Source organism: Anomaloglossus baeobatrachus, unplaced genomic scaffold, assembly GCF_048569485.1.
Source record: "Anomaloglossus baeobatrachus isolate aAnoBae1 unplaced genomic scaffold, aAnoBae1.hap1 Scaffold_3964, whole genome shotgun sequence".
NCBI classification, from domain to species: domain Eukaryota; kingdom Metazoa; phylum Chordata; class Amphibia; order Anura; family Aromobatidae; genus Anomaloglossus; species Anomaloglossus baeobatrachus.
Window position 1 is genome coordinate 40,858 of NW_027443302.1, and position 9,292 is coordinate 50,149.

The 9,292-nt window shown below is 46.3% G+C and overlaps 5 non-coding genes and 1 pseudogene across 5 annotated transcripts; all 6 read right to left on the reverse strand.

Moving 5' to 3' along the window:
* Positions 1–1,280: 1,280 nt before the first annotated feature.
* On the reverse strand, positions 1,281–1,471 carry LOC142276306 (U2 spliceosomal RNA). Its single transcript, XR_012739778.1, has one exon. It is a non-coding gene; the product is annotated as a U2 spliceosomal RNA (small nuclear RNA).
* A 1,387-nt stretch (positions 1,472–2,858) lies between these two features.
* On the reverse strand, positions 2,859–3,049 carry LOC142276308 (U2 spliceosomal RNA). The gene has a single exon (XR_012739779.1). It is a non-coding gene; the product is annotated as a U2 spliceosomal RNA (small nuclear RNA).
* A 1,387-nt stretch (positions 3,050–4,436) lies between these two features.
* On the reverse strand, positions 4,437–4,627 carry LOC142276309 (U2 spliceosomal RNA). The gene has a single exon (XR_012739780.1). It is a non-coding gene; the product is annotated as a U2 spliceosomal RNA (small nuclear RNA).
* A 1,387-nt stretch (positions 4,628–6,014) lies between these two features.
* LOC142276310 (U2 spliceosomal RNA) lies at positions 6,015–6,205 on the reverse strand. Its single transcript, XR_012739781.1, has one exon. It is a non-coding gene; the product is annotated as a U2 spliceosomal RNA (small nuclear RNA).
* A 1,387-nt stretch (positions 6,206–7,592) lies between these two features.
* On the reverse strand, positions 7,593–7,783 carry LOC142276311 (U2 spliceosomal RNA). The gene has a single exon (XR_012739782.1). It is a non-coding gene; the product is annotated as a U2 spliceosomal RNA (small nuclear RNA).
* Positions 7,784–9,170: 1,387 nt separating this feature from the next.
* Positions 9,171–9,292, reverse strand: LOC142276320 (U2 spliceosomal RNA; annotated as a pseudogene; the record flags this gene model as incomplete).

Below are 9,292 nucleotides of genomic sequence, written 5' to 3' on the forward strand. Positions count from 1 at the left end.
CACCCAAGCCAACCCTTGAAAAGGCTGCTTTGCAGAGCCAAAACAAGAAGAATGGTGCGTTTTGCAGCCGCCGCCCACTGCAATGAATCTGAATAACTCCTCCTTTAGGGCGCAAGCAACTCCCCTCCCCCTTGCAGTCTTTCCAATTCACGATACAAAAAGACGGACAGGACAGGTTGCCTGACTTTCCGTCACTGCCACCCTTTGCCATCCTTACCCGTAGAAAGCCCTTTCATCATCCCCAAACCCTAATCTTTTCCCTTTCCTTCCCAGCCCCCAAACCCTGCCCTCTGTACCTTTCTCACCACCCGCTTCCCTTCTCCTGTCATCCCCCTACCACCCGGGAAAAAAAGAGATTGCCCCCTCCTTCCACTAGCCCACCCTCCCACCCAAAGAACAACTTCTTCTGCGCAGCTTGTTTTCTAGGCAGCAGCGCTATTGTGATGTCATCGGGGGGCATTGTGACAAGCCGCCAGTGTTCCGTCTCTTCATGTTGTGCACAGTTCAAACGGAAAATACATCAACAGGCAGACTACAGAAAAGCTTACTATCAAAGGTTAGAGGGGGGCTTTCTCAGAGGGCTTTTTACAGTTTTTCTATTCCCAATTAGCCGTTTAAGTGTACTTATTGAAAGTAGTAATTCTTTCATAGGCCGCCCTTTCTTAGTATTTGACGTTCCTTATATTGCGGTATGAGGCTTCGCAGTAGGTTGCAAACATTCATCACCCATGACTGTCCCCAATTGAGCTCAGAAGCTCAATGTCTATCATGACCTCTCTTTTAGAATGTCCAAGAGCAAGCAAACTATTCCTCCAGGAGAGGGCGCCAACAGACTACTAAAGAGATCATCATTACTCAAAGAAAACCCCAAAAACCAATGCATGATAGGAATAAACAGGTAACTTTCTTTGGAGTGGAAGCGGAGAGATCGCACCAGATGCCAATTCTAGATGTTATCACACCTGTGGTCACTGCAGCAGCAGGTGAATCCACTTTGTCCAAAAGGGATCTATTCCATTCAATTGCAAATGATCTAGATAAGACAGAGAACTGCAGCACGGGGACATAGCCGAGTTGGTCAGGTTGAGTGGTGATGAGTTTGCTATTTGGATGAATAAAGAAAGTCAAAAGTGTGAAAGATAAAAAACAAAAGGAGGAAGTGTGAAAAGTGAATGGGCCAAATTGAGGTGCATATGAAGACGTATGCTTTCTTCCAATTCATTAAATCGGGCTAATATGAATCAGGTGAATTGAGTTCTGCTTTTGGAAACTGGGTTAAGAAGGGGTGCACCGTTCCTGGAGGTACTGCAATACCAGGTCAATGCGTGGAGTGGACAGAGCAAGCTCTTTTTCCATCTCCCTGTTCTAAAAATCCATTTAATATATGGTCCCCAGATAGGGGACGTATCAGATATTAAACTGATAAGAACAGATACTACACTTGATCTTAGCCAAAAGGCCGAGAAGCGATAACCAGAATTGGTTTGGGCCTCGAGTGGCACCCTGGCCTATGCCGGACACATCTTAGGGAGAGAGAGCGAGAGGGAGACAAACCCACGCCTACACAAGACATTTTGTCACCCAAGCCAACCCTTGAAAAGGCTGCTTTGCAGAGCCAAAACAAGAAGAATGGTGCGTTTTGCAGCCGCCGCCCACTGCAATGAATCTGAATAACTCCTCCTTTAGGGCGCAAGCAACTCCCCTCCCCCTTGCAGTCTTTCCAATTCACGATACAAAAAGACGGACAGGACAGGTTGCCTGACTTTCCGTCACTGCCACCCTTTGCCATCCTTACCCGTAGAAAGCCCTTTCATCATCCCCAAACCCTAATCTTTTCCCTTTCCTTCCCAGCCCCCAAACCCTGCCCTCTGTACCTTTCTCACCACCCGCTTCCCTTCTCCTGTCATCCCCCTACCACCCGGGAAAAAAAGAGATTGCCCCCTCCTTCCACTAGCCCACCCTCCCACCCAAAGAACAACTTCTTCTGCGCAGCTTGTTTTCTAGGCAGCAGCGCTATTGTGATGTCATCGGGGGGCATTGTGACAAGCCGCCAGTGTTCCGTCTCTTCATGTTGTGCACAGTTCAAACGGAAAATACATCAACAGGCAGACTACAGAAAAGCTTACTATCAAAGGTTAGAGGGGGGCTTTCTCAGAGGGCTTTTTACAGTTTTTCTATTCCCAATTAGCCGTTTAAGTGTACTTATTGAAAGTAGTAATTCTTTCATAGGCCGCCCTTTCTTAGTATTTGACGTTCCTTATATTGCGGTATGAGGCTTCGCAGTAGGTTGCAAACATTCATCACCCATGACTGTCCCCAATTGAGCTCAGAAGCTCAATGTCTATCATGACCTCTCTTTTAGAATGTCCAAGAGCAAGCAAACTATTCCTCCAGGAGAGGGCGCCAACAGACTACTAAAGAGATCATCATTACTCAAAGAAAACCCCAAAAACCAATGCATGATAGGAATAAACAGGTAACTTTCTTTGGAGTGGAAGCGGAGAGATCGCACCAGATGCCAATTCTAGATGTTATCACACCTGTGGTCACTGCAGCAGCAGGTGAATCCACTTTGTCCAAAAGGGATCTATTCCATTCAATTGCAAATGATCTAGATAAGACAGAGAACTGCAGCACGGGGACATAGCCGAGTTGGTCAGGTTGAGTGGTGATGAGTTTGCTATTTGGATGAATAAAGAAAGTCAAAAGTGTGAAAGATAAAAAACAAAAGGAGGAAGTGTGAAAAGTGAATGGGCCAAATTGAGGTGCATATGAAGACGTATGCTTTCTTCCAATTCATTAAATCGGGCTAATATGAATCAGGTGAATTGAGTTCTGCTTTTGGAAACTGGGTTAAGAAGGGGTGCACCGTTCCTGGAGGTACTGCAATACCAGGTCAATGCGTGGAGTGGACAGAGCAAGCTCTTTTTCCATCTCCCTGTTCTAAAAATCCATTTAATATATGGTCCCCAGATAGGGGACGTATCAGATATTAAACTGATAAGAACAGATACTACACTTGATCTTAGCCAAAAGGCCGAGAAGCGATAACCAGAATTGGTTTGGGCCTCGAGTGGCACCCTGGCCTATGCCGGACACATCTTAGGGAGAGAGAGCGAGAGGGAGACAAACCCACGCCTACACAAGACATTTTGTCACCCAAGCCAACCCTTGAAAAGGCTGCTTTGCAGAGCCAAAACAAGAAGAATGGTGCGTTTTGCAGCCGCCGCCCACTGCAATGAATCTGAATAACTCCTCCTTTAGGGCGCAAGCAACTCCCCTCCCCCTTGCAGTCTTTCCAATTCACGATACAAAAAGACGGACAGGACAGGTTGCCTGACTTTCCGTCACTGCCACCCTTTGCCATCCTTACCCGTAGAAAGCCCTTTCATCATCCCCAAACCCTAATCTTTTCCCTTTCCTTCCCAGCCCCCAAACCCTGCCCTCTGTACCTTTCTCACCACCCGCTTCCCTTCTCCTGTCATCCCCCTACCACCCGGGAAAAAAAGAGATTGCCCCCTCCTTCCACTAGCCCACCCTCCCACCCAAAGAACAACTTCTTCTGCGCAGCTTGTTTTCTAGGCAGCAGCGCTATTGTGATGTCATCGGGGGGCATTGTGACAAGCCGCCAGTGTTCCGTCTCTTCATGTTGTGCACAGTTCAAACGGAAAATACATCAACAGGCAGACTACAGAAAAGCTTACTATCAAAGGTTAGAGGGGGGCTTTCTCAGAGGGCTTTTTACAGTTTTTCTATTCCCTATTAGCCGTTTAAGTGTACTTATTGAAAGTAGTAATTCTTTCATAGGCCGCCCTTTCTTAGTATTTGACGTTCCTTATATTGCGGTATGAGGCTTCGCAGTAGGTTGCAAACATTCATCACCCATGACTGTCCCCAATTGAGCTCAGAAGCTCAATGTCTATCATGACCTCTCTTTTAGAATGTCCAAGAGCAAGCAAACTATTCCTCCAGGAGAGGGCGCCAACAGACTACTAAAGAGATCATCATTACTCAAAGAAAACCCCAAAAACCAATGCATGATAGGAATAAACAGGTAACTTTCTTTGGAGTGGAAGCGGAGAGATCGCACCAGATGCCAATTCTAGATGTTATCACACCTGTGGTCACTGCAGCAGCAGGTGAATCCACTTTGTCCAAAAGGGATCTATTCCATTCAATTGCAAATGATCTAGATAAGACAGAGAACTGCAGCACGGGGACATAGCCGAGTTGGTCAGGTTGAGTGGTGATGAGTTTGCTATTTGGATGAATAAAGAAAGTCAAAAGTGTGAAAGATAAAAAACAAAAGGAGGAAGTGTGAAAAGTGAATGGGCCAAATTGAGGTGCATATGAAGACGTATGCTTTCTTCCAATTCATTAAATCGGGCTAATATGAATCAGGTGAATTGAGTTCTGCTTTTGGAAACTGGGTTAAGAAGGGGTGCACCGTTCCTGGAGGTACTGCAATACCAGGTCAATGCGTGGAGTGGACAGAGCAAGCTCTTTTTCCATCTCCCTGTTCTAAAAATCCATTTAATATATGGTCCCCAGATAGGGGACGTATCAGATATTAAACTGATAAGAACAGATACTACACTTGATCTTAGCCAAAAGGCCGAGAAGCGATAACCAGAATTGGTTTGGGCCTCGAGTGGCACCCTGGCCTATGCCGGACACATCTTAGGGAGAGAGAGCGAGAGGGAGACAAACCCACGCCTACACAAGACATTTTGTCACCCAAGCCAACCCTTGAAAAGGCTGCTTTGCAGAGCCAAAACAAGAAGAATGGTGCGTTTTGCAGCCGCCGCCCACTGCAATGAATCTGAATAACTCCTCCTTTAGGGCGCAAGCAACTCCCCTCCCCCTTGCAGTCTTTCCAATTCACGATACAAAAAGACGGACAGGACAGGTTGCCTGACTTTCCGTCACTGCCACCCTTTGCCATCCTTACCCGTAGAAAGCCCTTTCATCATCCCCAAACCCTAATCTTTTCCCTTTCCTTCCCAGCCCCCAAACCCTGCCCTCTGTACCTTTCTCACCACCCGCTTCCCTTCTCCTGTCATCCCCCTACCACCCGGGAAAAAAAGAGATTGCCCCCTCCTTCCACTAGCCCACCCTCCCACCCAAAGAACAACTTCTTCTGCGCAGCTTGTTTTCTAGGCAGCAGCGCTATTGTGATGTCATCGGGGGGCATTGTGACAAGCCGCCAGTGTTCCGTCTCTTCATGTTGTGCACAGTTCAAACGGAAAATACATCAACAGGCAGACTACAGAAAAGCTTACTATCAAAGGTTAGAGGGGGGCTTTCTCAGAGGGCTTTTTACAGTTTTTCTATTCCCAATTAGCCGTTTAAGTGTACTTATTGAAAGTAGTAATTCTTTCATAGGCCGCCCTTTCTTAGTATTTGACGTTCCTTATATTGCGGTATGAGGCTTCGCAGTAGGTTGCAAACATTCATCACCCATGACTGTCCCCAATTGAGCTCAGAAGCTCAATGTCTATCATGACCTCTCTTTTAGAATGTCCAAGAGCAAGCAAACTATTCCTCCAGGAGAGGGCGCCAACAGACTACTAAAGAGATCATCATTACTCAAAGAAAACCCCAAAAACCAATGCATGATAGGAATAAACAGGTAACTTTCTTTGGAGTGGAAGCGGAGAGATCGCACCAGATGCCAATTCTAGATGTTATCACACCTGTGGTCACTGCAGCAGCAGGTGAATCCACTTTGTCCAAAAGGGATCTATTCCATTCAATTGCAAATGATCTAGATAAGACAGAGAACTGCAGCACGGGGACATAGCCGAGTTGGTCAGGTTGAGTGGTGATGAGTTTGCTATTTGGATGAATAAAGAAAGTCAAAAGTGTGAAAGATAAAAAACAAAAGGAGGAAGTGTGAAAAGTGAATGGGCCAAATTGAGGTGCATATGAAGACGTATGCTTTCTTCCAATTCATTAAATCGGGCTAATATGAATCAGGTGAATTGAGTTCTGCTTTTGGAAACTGGGTTAAGAAGGGGTGCACCGTTCCTGGAGGTACTGCAATACCAGGTCAATGCGTGGAGTGGACAGAGCAAGCTCTTTTTCCATCTCCCTGTTCTAAAAATCCATTTAATATATGGTCCCCAGATAGGGGACGTATCAGATATTAAACTGATAAGAACAGATACTACACTTGATCTTAGCCAAAAGGCCGAGAAGCGATAACCAGAATTGGTTTGGGCCTCGAGTGGCACCCTGGCCTATGCCGGACACATCTTAGGGAGAGAGAGCGAGAGGGAGACAAACCCACGCCTACACAAGACATTTTGTCACCCAAGCCAACCCTTGAAAAGGCTGCTTTGCAGAGCCAAAACAAGAAGAATGGTGCGTTTTGCAGCCGCCGCCCACTGCAATGAATCTGAATAACTCCTCCTTTAGGGCGCAAGCAACTCCCCTCCCCCTTGCAGTCTTTCCAATTCACGATACAAAAAGACGGACAGGACAGGTTGCCTGACTTTCCGTCACTGCCACCCTTTGCCATCCTTACCCGTAGAAAGCCCTTTCATCATCCCCAAACCCTAATCTTTTCCCTTTCCTTCCCAGCCCCCAAACCCTGCCCTCTGTACCTTTCTCACCACCCGCTTCCCTTCTCCTGTCATCCCCCTACCACCCGGGAAAAAAAGAGATTGCCCCCTCCTTCCACTAGCCCACCCTCCCACCCAAAGAACAACTTCTTCTGCGCAGCTTGTTTTCTAGGCAGCAGCGCTATTGTGATGTCATCGGGGGGCATTGTGACAAGCCGCCAGTGTTCCGTCTCTTCATGTTGTGCACAGTTCAAACGGAAAATACATCAACAGGCAGACTACAGAAAAGCTTACTATCAAAGGTTAGAGGGGGGCTTTCTCAGAGGGCTTTTTACAGTTTTTCTATTCCCAATTAGCCGTTTAAGTGTACTTATTGAAAGTAGTAATTCTTTCATAGGCCGCCCTTTCTTAGTATTTGACGTTCCTTATATTGCGGTATGAGGCTTCGCAGTAGGTTGCAAACATTCATCACCCATGACTGTCCCCAATTGAGCTCAGAAGCTCAATGTCTATCATGACCTCTCTTTTAGAATGTCCAAGAGCAAGCAAACTATTCCTCCAGGAGAGGGCGCCAACAGACTACTAAAGAGATCATCATTACTCAAAGAAAACCCCAAAAACCAATGCATGATAGGAATAAACAGGTAACTTTCTTTGGAGTGGAAGCGGAGAGATCGCACCAGATGCCAATTCTAGATGTTATCACACCTGTGGTCACTGCAGCAGCAGGTGAATCCACTTTGTCCAAAAGGGATCTATTCCATTCAATTGCAAATGATCTAGATAAGACAGAGAACTGCAGCACGGGGACATAGCCGAGTTGGTCAGGTTGAGTGGTGATGAGTTTGCTATTTGGATGAATAAAGAAAGTCAAAAGTGTGAAAGATAAAAAACAAAAGGAGGAAGTGTGAAAAGTGAATGGGCCAAATTGAGGTGCATATGAAGACGTATGCTTTCTTCCAATTCATTAAATCGGGCTAATATGAATCAGGTGAATTGAGTTCTGCTTTTGGAAACTGGGTTAAGAAGGGGTGCACCGTTCCTGGAGGTACTGCAATACCAGGTCAATGCGTGGAGTGGACAGAGCAAGCTCTTTTTCCATCTCCCTGTTCTAAAAATCCATTTAATATATGGTCCCCAGATAGGGGACGTATCAGATATTAAACTGATAAGAACAGATACTACACTTGATCTTAGCCAAAAGGCCGAGAAGCGATAACCAGAATTGGTTTGGGCCTCGAGTGGCACCCTGGCCTATGCCGGACACATCTTAGGGAGAGAGAGCGAGAGGGAGACAAACCCATGCCTACACAAGACATTTTGTCACCCAAGCCAACCCTTGAAAAGGCTGCTTTGCAGAGCCAAAACAAGAAGAATGGTGCGTTTTGCAGCCGCCGCCCACTGCAATGAATCTGAATAACTCCTCCTTTAGGGCGCAAGCAACTCCCCTCCCCCTTGCAGTCTTTCCAATTCACGATACAAAAAGACGGACAGGACAGGTTGCCTGACTTTCCGTCACTGCCACCCTTTGCCATCCTTACCCGTAGAAAGCCCTTTCATCATCCCCAAACCCTAATCTTTTCCCTTTCCTTCCCAGCCCCCAAACCCTGCCCTCTGTACCTTTCTCACCACCCGCTTCCCTTCTCCTGTCATCCCCCTACCACCCGGGAAAAAAAGAGATTGCCCCCTCCTTCCACTAGCCCACCCTCCCACCCAAAGAACAACTTCTTCTGCGCAGCTTGTTTTCTAGGCAGCAGCGCTATTGTGATGTCATCGGGGGGCATTGTGACAAGCCGCCAGTGTTCCGTCTCTTCATGTTGTGCACAGTTCAAACGGAAAATACATCAACAGGCAGACTACAGAAAAGCTTACTATCAAAGGTTAGAGGGGGGCTTTCTCAGAGGGCTTTTTACAGTTTTTCTATTCCCAATTAGCCGTTTAAGTGTACTTATTGAAAGTAGTAATTCTTTCATAGGCCGCCCTTTCTTAGTATTTGACGTTCCTTATATTGCGGTATGAGGCTTCGCAGTAGGTTGCAAACATTCATCACCCATGACTGTCCCCAATTGAGCTCAGAAGCTCAATGTCTATCATGACCTCTCTTTTAGAATGTCCAAGAGCAAGCAAACTATTCCTCCAGGAGAGGGCGCCAACAGACTACTAAAGAGATCATCATTACTCAAAGAAAACCCCAAAAACCAATGCATGATAGGAATAAACAGGTAACTTTCTTTGGAGTGGAAGCGGAGAGATCGCACCAGATGCCAATTCTAGATGTTATCACACCTGTGGTCACTGCAGCAGCAGGTGAATCCACTTTGTCCAAAAGGGATCTATTCCATTCAATTGCAAATGATCTAGATAAGACAGAGAACTGCAGCACGGGGACATAGCCGAGTTGGTCAGGTTGAGTGGTGATGAGTTTGCTATTTGGATGAATAAAGAAAGTCAAAAGTGTGAAAGATAAAAAACAAAAGGAGGAAGTGTGAAAAGTGAATGGGCCAAATTGAGGTGCATATGAAGACGTATGCTTTCTTCCAATTCATTAAATCGGGCTAATATGAATCAGGTGAATTGAGTTCTGCTTTTGGAAACTGGGTTAAGAAGGGGTGCACCGTTCCTGGAGGTACTGCAATACCAGGTCAATGCGTGGAGTGGACAGAGCAAGCTCTTTTTCCATCTCCCTGTTCTAAAAATCCATTTAATATATGGTCCCCAGATAGGGG